The sequence below is a fragment of the Chlorocebus sabaeus genome, chromosome 3, assembly GCF_047675955.1.
Source record: "Chlorocebus sabaeus isolate Y175 chromosome 3, mChlSab1.0.hap1, whole genome shotgun sequence".
NCBI lineage: Eukaryota > Metazoa > Chordata > Mammalia > Primates > Cercopithecidae > Chlorocebus > Chlorocebus sabaeus.
Window position 1 is genome coordinate 15,604,895 of NC_132906.1, and position 16,682 is coordinate 15,621,576.

Consider the following 16,682-nt stretch of genomic DNA (forward strand, 5'->3'; position numbering starts at 1 on the left):
GAGCTATGACTGCATCACTGCACTCCAGCCTGGGTGACAGAGCAAGACCCTGACTCTAAAACTAAATAAATAAATAAATGTTAAAACGGTAAATTGTATTACTATTTATATTTTACCACAATAAAGGAAAATCCTATCCAAATGTTATAATAATTTGCTTCATCACTACCTTCAAGGGATTTTACAAATGGAGTTTCTCCCTCTGCCAAATTAGAGGTATTTTAATAAACTCTTAATTTTCAGGTGGAAAATAATGTGCCATCGGTGCCTGGAAGCCTTGGAAGAAAACAGAATCCCTGATAAGGTAAAATGCTGGGAAATCTTCACACTCATCCAGGTCCAGTTACATAGGTTAACCTCCTTTCAGCAACCCACCCGCTCTGAAGGGCAGCCAGTCCCATGAGATCCCTGGCAGGCCGCCTGCCTTTCAGATCCTTTCTTCTACTTAGTGCTGATTAATGTAAACATATCCATTTTCTCTTATGGTGGTGGTTTTGAGGGGGAGAAGAAAGTACTGTTTTTAAAATAACTTTTGCTTCTTCACTAAAAAGGGGAGAAAATATGGAACAATCTCTAGAGGAATCTTTATTTAATGAGATCTATTTTCTATTTCACAACCATCCAACAGCAATATTATATGCCACGAATCAGTATTATTCAGCTTGACTTTCTCAGAACAAGTTACTCTTCTCATGCAAACTATAAAATTCCTTGTCAAAACAAATAATTAAATACAACAAACACTCCTAGATTCAACAACTGCGAGCATTCTGAAATAAGAGAGAAATACAAATTTCTGTCATGCTAAATTTTACTAATACCCAAGAGTCTCCATGACTTCACATCAATTGAAAAGTTCACAAAATTCGAAATTCATTCTTTCATAAAACTGACTTTATGATCCTTCCTGGAATAGGAATACAACAGAATAGAATCTACTACATAAAAATATTATTGGGTTAAATGAATTTATGACACACAACTAAATATATGAATATTTGAAGTTCATTTTAAAAATACATTATCACCACTCCTGAATTTGGGCATACTGTGGCCCAGAGGAAGGGACATAATAATTGCTTGAGTTTCATCTGATAAAATAGTCAAAAGGAAAAACAAAGAAGTGAAAGTAAAAATAAATTAGCAACTAAACAACTAATTATGGTGGGAGGAGAAACACCACACACAAAACACATACAATCTCACTGTAAAATCAGAAACTCTCCAACAACAGCGTGATTTTTTATATAAACACTGGATTTCACAAGAAACCAAAGGCTAAACTAAAAGGGATATAAGTGGCCCAAATGAAGACTCTTGGTTTACCAGGCAGCCTTGTGCCCATGGCATGAAGTACTATGGTAAGCAGATGTCACTGGAATTTATACTTAAAAAGCCACTTGGGAAGCCTTGGTCTACGTTTACTTACATCCCTGAGATATAGTTCTCTTGGCCACTCGTACAGTTTGATTTTTTTTTTTTTTTTTTTTTTTTTTTTTTTTGAGACGGAGTCTTGCTCTGTCGCCCGGGCTGGAGTGCAGTGGCCGGATCTCAGCTCACTGCAAGCTCCGCCTCCCGGGTTTACGCCATTCTCCTGCCTCAGCCTCCCGAGTAGCGGGGACTACAGGCGCCCGCCACCTCGCCCGGCTAGTTTTTTGTGTTTTTAGTAGAGATGGGGTTTCACCGTGTTAGCCAGGATGGTCTCGATCTCCTGACCTCGTGATCCGCCCGTCTCGGCCTCCCAAAGTGCTGGGATTACAGTTTGATTTTTTGGCTAGAATGTTTCTGTTGATTGGATATCATTTGTAAAGTTTCACCGGAGATTTTGTATTGTTTTTTAAATTAAAGAGATTAGATACAGTTTTTATTGTTGCTCATTATCTCTTCTTTGGAAGACAGAATCACTATTCCATTGCCTGTTTGCTATGTAGTGAAAGGAAGTAGAATGGGCATTAAAGCAGCGAAGAGGAGAGTCTAAATGTCATGCCTAATAGTTTGAGTCACTTAAGGTAGGTTTAGAATGCTGTATATTTTCCCACGTAAGAGTCTGAATATTAAGATCACATTTAAACATTTCAATGGTAAGCCAGCATAACAGTGATAAAACAGAAGGCCAACACTACCTTGTAGAGATCATGGTGTAAGTTTCTAGTATTGCAACTTACATTCTTTACATATATGTAATAAACTGTATATAATTTACACACACACACACACACACATACTCAGCATATTCTTGGAAACACTGTATGTCACCCCACAAATGTGTTATTTTAAGTTTGGAAGGCCCACAATTAAATGCTTCCAGAAACAAGAAGCAACATGATATAATGAGTAAAACACAAGAATAGAGGAAGAAGACTCCATTCTGAGTGCTGGTGCCATCACTGTCATCTTCAATTAATCACTTCCATACTGTTTCCTCCTCTGTAAAATGGAAACAACAGTCACTACCTTTTGTGCAGAAGTACTGAGGGGATGTGAGAGAAAGCAATTTGCAAACTGTAAACTAAGATAACATTATTGTATACTATCAAATAATACTTCTGTTTATTCCTCCTGTAGGCTTCACTGTGGGAGTTAAAAGGTGCCAAAAAAATTAAAAACAATCTCTTTAAACTAAAATTCAACTACCAGTGACTCCAGGATCCTCAAATGCACTGTGCTGGAATGTAGAGATGGAACCATAGTGAATATGAGAAGGAGGAGGGATGAAAACACAGATCACAGAGGATTTGCAGGGCAATGAGACGACTCTGCCGGATACTACCATGCTGGATACATGTCATGATACACCTTGTCCAAACCCACGGAATGTACAACACCAAGAGTGCATCCCCCAAATTTCCACTCTGAGTCTGTATCCATACATTTTACATTTAAAAGCCCACTAAATATCATAAGGTGGGGATTGTGAGTTGATGCTTGTAACATCAATTTCAAATAAGGCTGTTCACAATCTGGCCTCCCCAGACGACATTCCCAGCCTCATCTCTTTTCACTCCCCTTGCCCATCACTCCTTCCCTACCTGCCCAGAAGGCCCCTGTGCAGCTCTATCTTTCCTGCTCCTCCTTCAAAACAGAGCTGGAAGCCAACTTCCTGGAAACCTTCCCTGGAGGCTCCCAGGCAACAGCACTGATCAGTTCTCTGCTGCTCCTCTGGGCTTCCACAGCACCTAACATGCACCGTCACTCACAACAGCACTTACCACACTTGAATCCTCAGAAATGGTAAGTGTTTTCTCCAGAGATGCCTAGTCTCCTACCAGGCCACAAGCCAAGCCACACTGTGGTCTGTACTACCTACCTAGCATGCAGGAGGTCATCAATAAATGTTGAATGAATGAAAGTAAAATCCAGTTTTATCAGTATCATTAACTATTGCGTTATTAATATTATTATTACTATTTTGAGACAGGGTCTTGTTCTGTCACCCAGGATGGAGTGCAGTGACATGACCACGGCTCACTGCAGCCTCAATCTGCCAGGCTCAATAGATCCTCCCCCTGCAGCCTCCTGAGTATCTGGGACTACAGGCACACCCCACCAAGACCAGCTACATTTTTTAAAATATTTTTCTCATAGAAGGGTTTTCACCATGTCCAGACTGCTCACAAACTCCTGCCCCGCTTGGCCTCCCAAAGTGCTGGGATTACAGGTGTGAGCCACTGCACCTGGTCAACTATTGTATCATTAAGCCCCATGTAATTAATTGAAGTTCTAACCTAAAGCCCATTGCTTTACTAACACGATACAATAAATTTCTTTGAAAGACAGAATTACATAATGCATTCCCTACTTCCTATGCATAGTCTATCTACTTAAGGTAATATTATATAGAGCATAACCTGTCTGTGAATACTTGCAAAGTGTTAAATGGCTATAAATAATCTTTTTAATATATATATTTTTAATGATATGTGGGCAATTTTTAAAATTTTATAGATGTGTGTGTCTCGAGGAAGGCTGTTTCCTGGCGAAAGGCTGCCTGAGGGGGTGGAGTTCATAAACTGATAATCACAAATAAGCCGTGTTATGAACTGCTGTTTGGGAAAGCTCAATTTTATTTTTATTTATTTTTTATTTTTTGAGATGTAGTTTCACTCATTTCCCAGGATGGAGTACAATGGCACGATCTCAGCTCACTGCAACCACCGCCTCCCAGGCTCAAGCGATTATCCTGCCTCAGCCTGCCCAGTAGCTGGGATTTCAGGTATGTGCCACCACGCCCAGCTAATTTTGTATTTTTAGTAGAGACGGGGTTTCTACAAGCTGGTCAGGCTGGTCTTGAACCCCCAACCTCAGGTGATCCACCTGCCTCAGCCTCCCGAAGTGCTGGGATTGCAGGTATAAGCCACCGTGCCCAGCCAGGGAAGCTCGGATTTTTATTTGCTAAAGAGAAGAATGAAGCAGTGGAGATGGTGTGTCAATTGCTTAGCTAGGAGTTGTGGCCATTTAAAAGCATCACACCACTTGAATTTGTCTTCACTCTTCCAAATACCCCTTTGATCATGTGATTCTTCTGTTCAAACCATTTAATAGTTCTCTTGACTATGGGTTAAAATTGAATAGTTCTCCTTTGCCTACAGATTAAACCCAAATTCCTTGTCCTTCCTTCCACCTCACCCTACAAAAACCAACCTATTTAGGGAAAAGAAAGGTGGGGTCGTTGAAACCCCAACATATTTAGGGAAGTGAAAGGTGGAGTGGTTCAAGCATCAACAATGAAATGGACACTACCCTAGCAGTTGAGTATTTCAAGATAAGACATGGTCCCTTTCCTCTATAACATTATTGAGAGAGTAATCGAAACACATTATCATCAGGTAAGTAATAGGTGCACCATTACAACAGTTCCTAGAGGAGTGTACTCAAAGTGGTCTGGAGGCCCCCGGCTGGCTAAAAGGGTTGGGTGGGGTTTCCTATAGGACCAGCCATGCAAACTCACCCTTGAACCAGTAAAGGATAGCAGGGAAAAACAGGAGGAAACTGTACAAAGGCTGGGTCCTCCTCCTGACAGACTGAGTAAGCAATGAAATTCCACGGTCTAGGGATGTTCTCAGCATCTCTAAGTTCTCATAAGGACTTACTGAAAGAATCTCTTCCTGTTTATGTCTCTTCTATTCTACCTCTACCTTCTAGTTTACCTCCCAAATCCCAAATGGGATCATTCTCATGATCCTTGACAAGACTAACTAAAAAATTCACACACAGAAAATACAGAAGTCTAATCAGGAAAAATACAGTCATCCCCAGGTACCTATGGGAAAATCAGTCCAGAATGCCCACAGACACCAAAATCCAAGGATGCTCAAGTCCCTTGTATAAAATGGTATATTTGCATATAACCTACCACATCCTTCCTTATACTTTAAATCATCTTAGCTTACTTATAATACCTACTATACTGTAAATGCTATGTAAACGGTTTTTATATCTTATTTTTAATTGGTATTATTTTTATTTTTTTCCTAAATATTTTTCATTTGCGGTTGGTTGAATCTGTTGATGCAGAAGCCACTGACTCACAAGGCCAGCTGAATAGAGAAATAAACCCAAATAGATTACAGTTTGGGAGGGTAGGACATCTTACTACTGGAGAAATATTTTAGTATTTGCCTCTTGATCTCTTTCACGCTAACTACGCTATGAAACCCTGGAGACTGGGATTTTATTTTTGTCACTTTATTTTGTTTAGTAGTCCCCAGGGCCTGTTCTGGGGCCTCACAGGCAGTGTAGATATAACAGGCACAGAGTAAATAATGGTTGAATAAATATCCTATACAAGCCCCATAAATTTACACGTTCCACCTTCTAAAGTGATTCCTACACCCACAAAATTGCAACACTTTGAAACTCCAAGATATAATCAATACAACTTTTAAAAACTGAAGTGTATTTAGAATATCTTGCAATAAAATTAGATGCAATGACAACAGAAAGCAAGTAAAACTGCCACTCCTCTGAAATAATACTAACTTGTCATTATTTGCAAACACAGCCAACACCTAATGACTGCTTTGTGTAAACATATAGTCAATAAGCGGAAAGGGAAGCATTTAGGTCCATAAATGTTTGTCTTTGACAAATATTTTATTCAACTCCTATTCCCAAAAATAAAATTCTACTTCCACTAGAAAACAAAGAAAGAATGACTAAATGCATAAACAAGAGAAACAAAACCACACGAGACCTAAAATCTTTTTAGCTTAACACATTTTTCATCTTCCATATTCATTATCATATTCATTCTTGGCTTCTAATAACCACTTATATCATTAATAATAATCACCCATATCATCAATCACTGGCGGTCTTGCTTTATGAACAATTTGTGCTCAATCCTGCCTAGTGATTTGGAAACTGGAATTCACTTTCCCCTAGAAACAATGTCATGAGTGCTGATGTGCCGCCCTGGCCAGCTCACTAGGATCGTCTTAACTCATAATGCAGGTGCCTTTCATACTGCTAACACTAATTCAAATCTATGATGTCCACTTTTGGCATCTGCCAATCTGCTTTCTGCAACACCCTCTTTCCATACTTAGGTGCCTCGAAATTCTCAACAGTGCTACTGCCCAAGCCTTAAAATGACGTACTCTTGGGCAGGGCGCGGTGGCTCACGCCTCTAATCCCAGCACTTTGGGAGGCCAAGGCGGGCGGATCACGAGATCACGACATCAAGACCATCTTGGCTAAGACGGAGAAACCCAGCCTCTACTAAAAATACAAAAAATAAGCCAGGCGTGGTGGTGGGTGCCTATAGTCCCAGTTACTTGGGAGGCTGAGGCAGGAGAATGGTGTGAACCCTAGAGGCGGAGCTTGCAGTGAGCAGAGATGGTGCCACTGCACTCCAGCCTGGGCAACAGAGTGACCCTCTGTCTCAAAAAAAAAAAAAAACAAAACAAAAAAAACCCAAAAAAACCCACTTACTCTTCCTTCCTCACTCCTTCTCTCAGCCAAACTCTGTGATTCTCAGCAAAGAAAGGAGCAAGATGAATTCATGAACTTATGATGAAGTGTACAGATAAGAGATGTTAAATATTCTGCCACAAAGTGGGAAACTGATGGAATCTGTGAATCCCTTTCTGCGTTACCATTAATTCCTGAAACGTGGTACTACCAAGTCAGTTAAATTTAGATACAAGAATTCAGAAAGCAACTCCTGGCACTTCAGTTGAATGCTACCATCCATCAAATGATTCTTAAAAAAGATCTGCAAATCTGCTGTAAACCTTCCATAGCCCACAAGTACTTAGGACAAAATCCTTTAGAACGACATTAACCATTGCACAATTACTGTGTTTTGTGAAAACAAATCAAAATACACAGTAACCAAAGTAAATCTGTATTTGATAGGCTTCTAAGCACTTTAACAGATTAAAAGTAAAAATTCACAGGCTATATGGAAGAAGATATTCCGTAGATTAAAGCAGTGATTTAAGGCAAATGGCCCAGTCTATCTAGGGATGCGCTCCCGGTGTCAGTGAGTTCAGGACGTGGCTACCTCACAGTGTTCACACTTCCACTACTTGCAAACTCTAAGTCATCAGAATCCTCAACTCAGAATCCTCAACGTCACCAACACGTCTGAGTGTCCCCAAGACCACATGTATGCTGTCCAGATTTCCTTCATTCAGTGACAGAAAACTGGCAACTGGAGTCCTAGAATGAATGGACATCCCTGGCACACCCAGTGCTTGTAAACTGAAGATTGCTTTTCACAACTGCAGCACCAAACTCTCCTCAGGACTGAGGAGTACATGTTTTCTATTTATAGTCCCTCAGAATTAAACATAAAAAAGAAAAGGAAGTGATCAGATACTAAGTATTAAATTTTCCCAAGGGGAAATTCACATAAAAATAATCCCCACCAGTGACATCAGCTAGAGCACCAAAGAATGAGACAGAGAGAGAAGATTTGGATATTTCATACCTAAAAAAGAGGAATAGAAAATTGCCATTATAGGAAAAAATCAGAACTACCTATGTCTCCTTTACAATTATTCTCTGGGTTAAACTTTTTTCTTTGAATTAAATGAGGGCTGGGGAGTGACGGGGAAGAACCATAATCTCTTCAGTGCTTATGACTTCTAAAGTGTTACAGCCTTGTGCACACACACATCTACTATCCGTTTTTTTTTTTTTTTTTTTTTTTTTTAAAAGAGAGTCTCACTCTGTCACCCAGGCTGGAGTTGCTCACTGCAAGCTCTGCCTCATGGGTTCACGCCATTCTCCTGCCTCAGACTCCCGAGTAGCTGGGACTACAGGCGCCCGCCACCATGCCCAGCTAATTTTTTTGTATTTTTAGTAGAGATGGGGTTTCACCATGGTCTCGTTCTCCTGACCTCGTGATCTGCCTGCCTGGGCCTCCCAAAGTGCTGGGATTACAAGCGTGAGCCACCGTGCCCAGCCTACAATCCATTTCTTAATATTTATGCATTTTATTTTAAATTCCGAATTTAAATTTTATATTGGAGTCATTTTGATTCTTCAAAAATGGGTTTTGAGTTGATTAGAGCTTCCCAATTAAAACGGTACAATTGAATATATTATACAGGCATGATATTTATAAGCAAATTCTACTTTTTCACATCATATTAACTTTAATACTGGATCATTACACAGAACATGATATATTTTAAAAATGAGAGTCAGCACTGTTCGATAACAGAATGACCAGGCACAGAAGGGAGATTCAGCCTCTGACAAGGTTGATAACAAGACCCTTTATACATCCGACGTGAACAAAGCAGCAGCTCATCTCAGAAGTCTGCTTTCCTTTTGTGAGCATAGTTTGAAACACATACACTAAAAACAGTATCAATTTTTATGCGGCTATGGTGGCGGGGGGAATCAGCATATCGTGTTAGCAATTTTCTGTGGAATCACATTAGTGTTTCATTGTGGTAGCCATATCACATTAAAATCTGTTTTTCTACTAAATGGCTTCCATTGTGTATTTAGTGAATCTGATATGGAAAATTGCTAATGCAATAAGAGTATCATAGAAGCTTTCCTGACTGTAGCTCAGCCACAATATTCAAGAGAAGCAGGCTCTCAACTGGGCTGAGGCGATTTCAGGCCTCGTAACAAGTCCTCAGCTCAGACTCAACACCAGCTTCTTGAAAGACGGACCTTATCCTATGGATGAAATGCTTTTACAGATTTTATCTCAGGAGGGACCAATGGTTCAGTGAAAAAATGTGCCATGTATTTGTTGTTAATTGATAGAGTACTATAAAGGGCACTGTGGTCCGCATTTAGGGAATAAAAAAGGTAGATGAAACAGTCCCTTCCTTCCTGGATCTTGTAAGGATGGTCTAAGGAGAAGAAATAAATTCGTCTATGAGTAACTTAATACAAGACAGACAAGAGTTGAAAAGGCAAAAAGCCACAGGAGCTTGAAGAAGGACATACCTGGGACCAGGGTCATCACAGAAAGTCCAGTGAAGGCAGCGCCTGAACAGGGCCTACAAGATAAAGAAGTCACATTCGAGGATGTGGTGGGAGGTGGGGAAGCTGGGAAGGCCTCAGCGTGGGGTGAAGGTGCACAGGACAGGGTATGCGTGGAAACTAGTATTCGCTATTTCAATTGCAGCATAAAATAGGGAAAGACTGGGAAGATAAGCCCGGAAAAGTGGTCTTGAGTCAGCCTAACACACAAGGAGGCCGACACTAAAGGAGAGCTGAATGTAAGTCAGGCAAGCGCGGCTGAGGTGTCACCTCATGGTTTTGGGGTAGGAAGTGTCAGGATGAAGACCATCAGGCAAGAAGAATATCCAGTTTTCATGGGTATAATGACTTCTAATGCTAACAGATCTCTTGAAATCCTAACAACTTTAGTTGACACAAGTTTCTTAAGAGACATAACTTACCGGAATATTTATTTTAAAAGGTTAGTTTATTACTAGGGGATAATTGTTTATTTTTTTAATGTCCTTACTTAGGACATGGACGTTCACCAGGATAATATGAAACACTGTGAAAATGCTCACATTATTGTAAGTACTCATGCATTTACTGTTTGCATTTTTTTTTTTTTTTTTTTTTTGGCTTTAGAATAACTTTTCAACTCACTAGCAACAGTAACCAAGGAAATATAAATCCAATCGCCTAAAATTACAACTATTCGAGAAGATTCATGGTTTCAACGTACTGCTATATTTACTGCTTTATTCTGGACAGTTTCCCGTTTTTTAATTCCTCTCTAAGTGTCCAAAACAATATACAGAAAATCTGCACTAAGCTTCGTTAAAGCTTTAAAACTTAGCATAGTATGTTTGGCAAATCAGAAAAACCACGTATTTGTCATAACTTTTACCTTCCCTTAAATGAGAGTACATCCTGTGGATAAGGATTATTTCCCACATATTAAAGCAGAACATGATGAAACTGCTTTCTTATTTATTACAGAGGGAATGTCAGATATAATCTAGTTACCTTAATGCTATAGCGATCGCTTATGAAACACTATCCCTCCAGTTTGGCAATGCATATTGCACTCTCATTAATCAGAATTAAACTATTTGGAAAATATATTATTTTCATGCTGACATTGAATATTTTCATCTTCATGAAACAATTTTTGGACAGACTTTTTTCCCTCCGACTGACCACATGATCAGTAGAGATAAATAGTGCACCAGTTGTTTATTACGTATGGATATCTTTAGTAATGTTTCATTTAAAAAACAAAGCTCTTCTTTCTCATCCCATGTCTCGGGCAATCAGAGATGCAAGAGTTGACATCTGTGAATATTTTCTGATTACTCATTAACTAGGAAAATATAAGTTAAAAAAAGATTTTAAAAGGAGAAAAGCCAAATAGTTCATGTTGACTTTGAAAGACTGATGACAAAGATGTGGTAATTCTAAAGTACTTAGAGGTTTAACCCAAAATTTGTTTACGTCTTTGATTTTTAGTAAACACTGCAGATAAAAACGAGTTTGTTCAGATCAAGAGTATGTTGGCATTCCCTTAAGCATAGTTTGAAACCACAGAGCTCAAGCATAAAACAGCTCTGACAAAGATAACCAGTCAAGCATAAAAATGGGAGTTGGTTGTGTCAGAATACATTAAGAGGCCGAAGGCTGTCTGGTAGACAGCTGTCTTGCCATCAGTGAAGGTGACTATTACCACTAAAAGTTGTTTTTCGGATACAGTACTTGAAATTTGTGTCATCTTGTATTTAAAATGCTCCTTATTTATAAAGCGTCACATCCTTTTCTCATCTGAAGCCTCCTTGGATAACCACAAACCTAAAAGCAGTCTAAAATTGTGTTGATGCTTTCCTACAAGCACAGGGAAACTCATTTATTCTTTGTCAATTTGGAGTTGAGAATGTCTTTGGCTTTTATTTTAAATGTCTTCTTAAATATAGATCACTATTTTTAAAATGTAAACATCCAAAGGCATTCCCTCACACTTGGAGGAATGCTAAGGCAGGAGATATGCTTGTAGTAGTCACATTTCACTTTCCCAGACGGATGCCACAAACGTTCCGCTCAGTTACTGCTTAGGAGGCAGCATTATTAAATGCCTCACGACTTTACGGTCAGCCTCCATGCTTCTTGCTAACCTACACTTCCAAAAGATCATCCAAGACATCTGGCAAGCCACCGAAATGGGACTAGTAAACTGGATCCATCCAAAGCACTCCACAGTGCCCTTGTGGGTGTGTATCTCACTGTGAACTACTGGGTAAACAATTTACATACAATTTTATCCCCAAACTCGATTTGTATCATTTGTAGGTTAGTTCTCAGGAGTACCCACTCCAGCCCAGAAATAAGTCAACGTAGTATTTCCAAACTATCATTTCAAATGTCCACGGTCAAGGGCGGGAGGAGGAAGGAATAGTAACGGGAAGACTTGTCAGCGATTAGCCATCCATAAAAATGCTTTCCCCGCGCTCCTTCCGATCACAAAGCTGGCGTCAGGCAGTCTCCTGTATCTGCTCCCCACCTCGCCCCCTCCCCTCTGCGGAGAGCTGGCATCGAGGGGCCGGCCAAGGAAAAGACAAACACCCGGGCTCCGACACAGTCCAAGCGCGAGCCCGGAGACACTTGAACAACATTCCTAACTTTTTTTTGCTCACTTCGCATGCCTCAAAGGTAAGCAAAGCAAAAAGCCTATGAAACAGAAGGCCAGCGAGGCCAATGCGGCGCTGGCGAGTTTAAAAGTGGCCCCCAAAGAGTCACAATGACGACCCCCGCCGCCCCCTCTGTCCGCTGTCCCCGCTCTCCAGCTACAGCAAGCGACTCCTCCGGCGCCCATCCTGGTCCCTGCCCACGCCCCGGGCCCCAGCTCCAGCCCGGCCGCCGCCCCCGCCGCAGGACGAGCATCCCCTGACAGGTCCCGGGCCGGCGGCGCGGGCGGATGCGGGCGCGAGGAAGGCGAGCGGCGCTGCGGCCAAGTCCCCGGAGCGGTCCTCTCCGGCCCCGCGCCCACCCCACCCTAGACAGGCCCCACCGAGAAGCACCGGGACGCCGAGCGCCAAGAGCCAAGCCACACGCTGAGGAGCCTCCCAGGCTGCCCCGAGGACGAACAACTTAGCCCTCCACTCAACGCGCTCACACGCACGCACACAAGCAGCGCGCAGCCGGGGAGGGCACGTCTTACCTGTCCCCGCGGTGCCACTCATCCCTCCCCCACCCAGGTCCGGCGGCCCCCACCCCGCCCCCGCGGTGGTCCCCCGGCCGCCCGCTCCGAGCGCCGCGCACTCACTGCCTGGCTGCGCGCGCCCAGCGCCTGCAGGGCCCGGCGGCGGCGGCGGCGGCGGCGGCGGCGGGGACCGAGACAGCGGCTGCAGCGGCGGCGGCGGCGGCGGCGGCGGCGGCGGCGGCCCCAGCCGGCGTCAGTCAGACTGGAGCCGCGAAGCCTCATCGCCCGTATTAGTGCGCCGACCTGGAAAGCGGCCAGGGAGCCCTGCTTGCGGCCCGCCCCCGCCCGCCGCCGCGCGCTCTGGCCACTCCGGGAACCGCGGAGGAGGGGGCTGCGCGGGCCCGGCGGGGGGCGGGAGCGAGGCCGGCCCCACGGCCACGTGCGCGGAAACTCGCGGCGCGGGGGTGGCGGGGGAGTGCACTTCGCAGCGGTCCGCAGCTGGGTTCCCGCCTCTTCCCCACCCCCAGCCCCGGGCTGCCCTCTCCGTCCTCCTGCGCGACCCCAGGCTCAGCCCCTACCGGAGATCCCGGCCTGCTGGGGGGGTCCCGGGGTGGGGTGGGAGCCTTCTGCCTGCGTGGGTCGCCTCGCGTCTCTCTCCCACCCCACCTTTGAGATTTCTTGCCAGCACCTGGAGCCCGAAGCCTTAGAAGGGTTGTCAGCCCAACAAGAATATAGGATCACCCGCCCATCAGTCTGGAGACCCTTCTGAGCTGCTGTTTCTCGCATGTTTCTGGGCCCTGGTGGACTCTCACTTGCCCTGTTTGTTCCTGATTTGCTTTTCGGAGTAAGGGGATCCTGACCCCATTGACAGTGACAGAGCAACTGGGCTGCACTGGCATAGGCACAAGAAAATATAATCACTCTGGGGGTGAGTGGTGGTTGAAACGACTCATATAATTATGTGGATTGTAATTTGCTTACGCATATTTATTTGCTTAACAACCCAGCATGTGAGATATATTATCTAACCTAATAAAAGATACAAACTTATGGGCACACAGCAATGTTACTTAACAACTTTCTCGTCACGGCCTGGCTGCCCCCCCAAGTAGCCTGCCTCTTAAGGTCACTGTGGACTCCTGGAACCCACTCAGAAACGCCACTTAGGAGGAACCACTTCTTGATTCTCCATCAGCCCGTAGCTCCTCACAGAAAAGGCATTTGCTGCAGGGGTGGACGTGGAATAAAGCCACACAGGGCAGTTTTCAGTTTGCTCCTGTGTGCCCGAAAGTCATACCTCCAATAGGCCCCCATAGCAGCTCTGAAATATAAAGCAAGGCCTTAAATTTAACTACTTTTTCTAGTTCTCAAAGCACTGCACTTTCTTCATGGCAGATGATATTTTTGCATTATTATACCGTTGTAGTTGAATGGTGATTTGTTTAAAATAACATTTGCAGCAGAACCTTAAATACCATGACTTAACCTCAAAGTCGTCTTTCTACATTGGCCCAGATACCTCTGCTCCTGGCTACGTGTTGGGTTTGGGATCGTCCTGGGTGAGAAACACCAGGAAACAGCGGAACTGGTAAGGGCTACAGATTATATTTTAAGGATTATGCTGGTTGTGGATTTTATTGCCAGTAAACTAATTAGGTCCTCAGAATTGATACCTTGTGGCTCAAGTTTTTTTAAATTAAATTAAGAAAAGAAATGGCCCAATCACTATCTCAGTTTTCTTCTCCTATATGAGCATAATGCGGAGGACACAATGCAGACAAAGAAATTATAACCTCTGCAGCGCTGGCTCATGATTCTGGTATGGAGTCGTTTTCAGTTCGCGGAATTCTCTTGACTCTTGGCAGGCCTTTGATTTAGAGTATGTCTAGTCAGCTTTTTTCTGTACGTTCTCATTTACATACCAGGATATTTCTGCATGATGATGACTTTTTCCTGCCTAAACATTAGTCTGTCACTGATAGAATTCCTATCATGTGTTTCTCAAGGCTAGTACAGAAAGTTAATCCATTCCACTCAAGAATAGTAAGATCTGGTGAGTTCCAAGAAGGAGAAAGCACTTGGCCTAGTACAGAAGGCGCAGTGTTGACCCTCCATTTTACAGAAGTTGACTGTCCTGGTTAATGGAAAGCTAGACTTTGCTTTATCTGTGATTTCTTGATTGGCTGTGGTTTTACTGCTTAACAGAACTTCCACCAAAACATTCTGTTATGGGAATCATATGAGAGGAGAAACTCAGTCAGAGGTTGTGATTTGGTAGAACCGCCAGTGAAATTTTGGTTCAGGACCTCAAAACCACGGCAAAACTGAGATCTGTTTTCTGAAAGACGTTAAGGTCTTGGCCTAACATGAGCTCCCTCAGGCTATAAAACAGTGGTAGGAAGGGCGGCTTCCTTACCCCAAGAGAGTCCATTCGTTGCGTTTACCGTATACCCAACATAAAACCAGATTGTGGTCTTTGAAGCTGTCCCTGAAGTGACAGTGGAGAGAACTGGGCAGCCCAGAAGCCCCAGACATGGAGATTGATCCTGCAAGAGAAGGGAGTTCATCATGGCGGATGACCTAAAGCGATTCATGTATGAAATGTTGCCAAGTGTTGAAGGGCTCCATGCTATCGTGTCAGAGTTGGAGTACCTATTTTAAAGTGGCCAATGATAATGCTCCAGAGCATGCTTTGAGACCTGGTTTCTCGTCTACTTTTGCCCTTGCAACAGACCAAAGGAGCAAACTTGGACTTTCAAAAAATAAAAGTATCATCTGTTACTGTTACACCTACTAGGTGATTCAATTAAATCATTATCTTTGGTAGTGAGTTTCACAGCCAGCAGCGATGCCAATACAGGACTAATTGTCAGCCTAGAAAAGAAACGTACTCCATTCTTTGAAGAACTGAGACAAGTTGTGGAAGTTTCTTAATCGGACAATGGTTTCAATGTGTATCTTATCTTTATTATAACAACACAATATCGATCCAGCAATCTTCAGACCGCAGTACTTTTATCCATGTGCTCAAGAAACGGCCCCTTTTTCCAACTTGTACTGAAGAGCAAGCATATAGATAAAATTTATGGACAGATTGATTGTTATATTTTCTGGGGTAGGGTCTTTTCTTATTTAGTGAGATCTGGGGATACCACAAAAATGGCTCAGTCTGTCACAGCTCCCATGGAGGTAGTCCAGCCACCAAATATGGATGAGATTCTATTCCGTGGATCAGAATCAAACCGGTACATTGATCCACTTGAGCTATTAAGTGCTCTCTGTTGTACAATCTGCTCAGGCCTGCAGAATGATGCCGATTTTTTATTGCGAATAATAATGAGATATTTTTCTTCAGATTATGTTTTATTTGTTCGCATTGAGTGCGAGGAACGTAAAATGGCTTAGTAAAAGCAAAATCAGTACAATCACTAACTTGCCTTTGTACTTATTATTTTATGGTATAGATGAATGTTACTGATCGATTTGATTCTTCTCAGAGGGTGCTGCTCTTTAATGAAAATAAAAATTATAGCTAATGGTTTTTCCTCAAACTCCGCTTCCTATAACCAATCAGTATTTTAATGTTTGTGTGTTCTTTATAAAATTTAAATGTAATTTGTTACTGAATTCTGTTTCCAATATTAGCATCTATGTAAACATAATAGTATAACCATTTTTTCATGTGAGTATAAATTAAATAGTATTAAAAAATAAAAAGGGCCGGGCGCGGTGGCTCAAGCCTGTAATCCCAGCACTTTGGGAGGCCAAGACGGGTGGATCACGCGGTCAGGAGATCGAGACCATCCTGGCTAACATGGTGAAACCCTGTCTCTACTAAAAAATACAAAAAATTAGCTGGGCGACGTGGTGGGCGCCTGTAGTCCCAGCTACTCAGGAGGCTGAGGCAGGAGAATGGCGTGAACCCGGGAGGCGGAGCTTGCAGTGAGCTGAGATCCGGCCACTGCACTCCACCCTGGGTGACAGAGCGAGACTCCGTTTCGAAAAATAAAAATAAAAAATAAAAAAAATAAAAAAAACAGATTGTAACAAAGTCTGTAGTCATCCATGGATGCAA

The 16,682-nt window shown here is 42.8% G+C and overlaps 1 protein-coding gene and 1 pseudogene across 3 annotated transcripts in view; one reads left to right on the forward strand and one right to left on the reverse strand.

The window, feature by feature from the left end:
• The window catches only part of SMAD9 (SMAD family member 9), a 75,671-nt gene extending 62,799 nt beyond the window's left edge, over window positions 1–12,872 (reverse strand). For 2 of the 3 annotated variants that reach the window (XM_007960179.3, XM_007960175.3), the window contains exon 1: window positions 12,731–12,872. The gene's annotated coding sequence lies outside the window, so the exon portion shown is untranslated. Of the gene's footprint in view, window positions 1–9,420; window positions 10,009–12,730 lie in introns of those variants that run through there. The other variant, XM_037986805.2, reaches the window with a different exon arrangement.
• A 2,100-nt stretch (window positions 12,873–14,972) lies between these two features.
• LOC119620087 (ragulator complex protein LAMTOR3-like) lies at window positions 14,973–16,238 on the forward strand (annotated as a pseudogene).
• The last annotated feature ends 444 nt before the right edge of the window (window positions 16,239–16,682 follow it).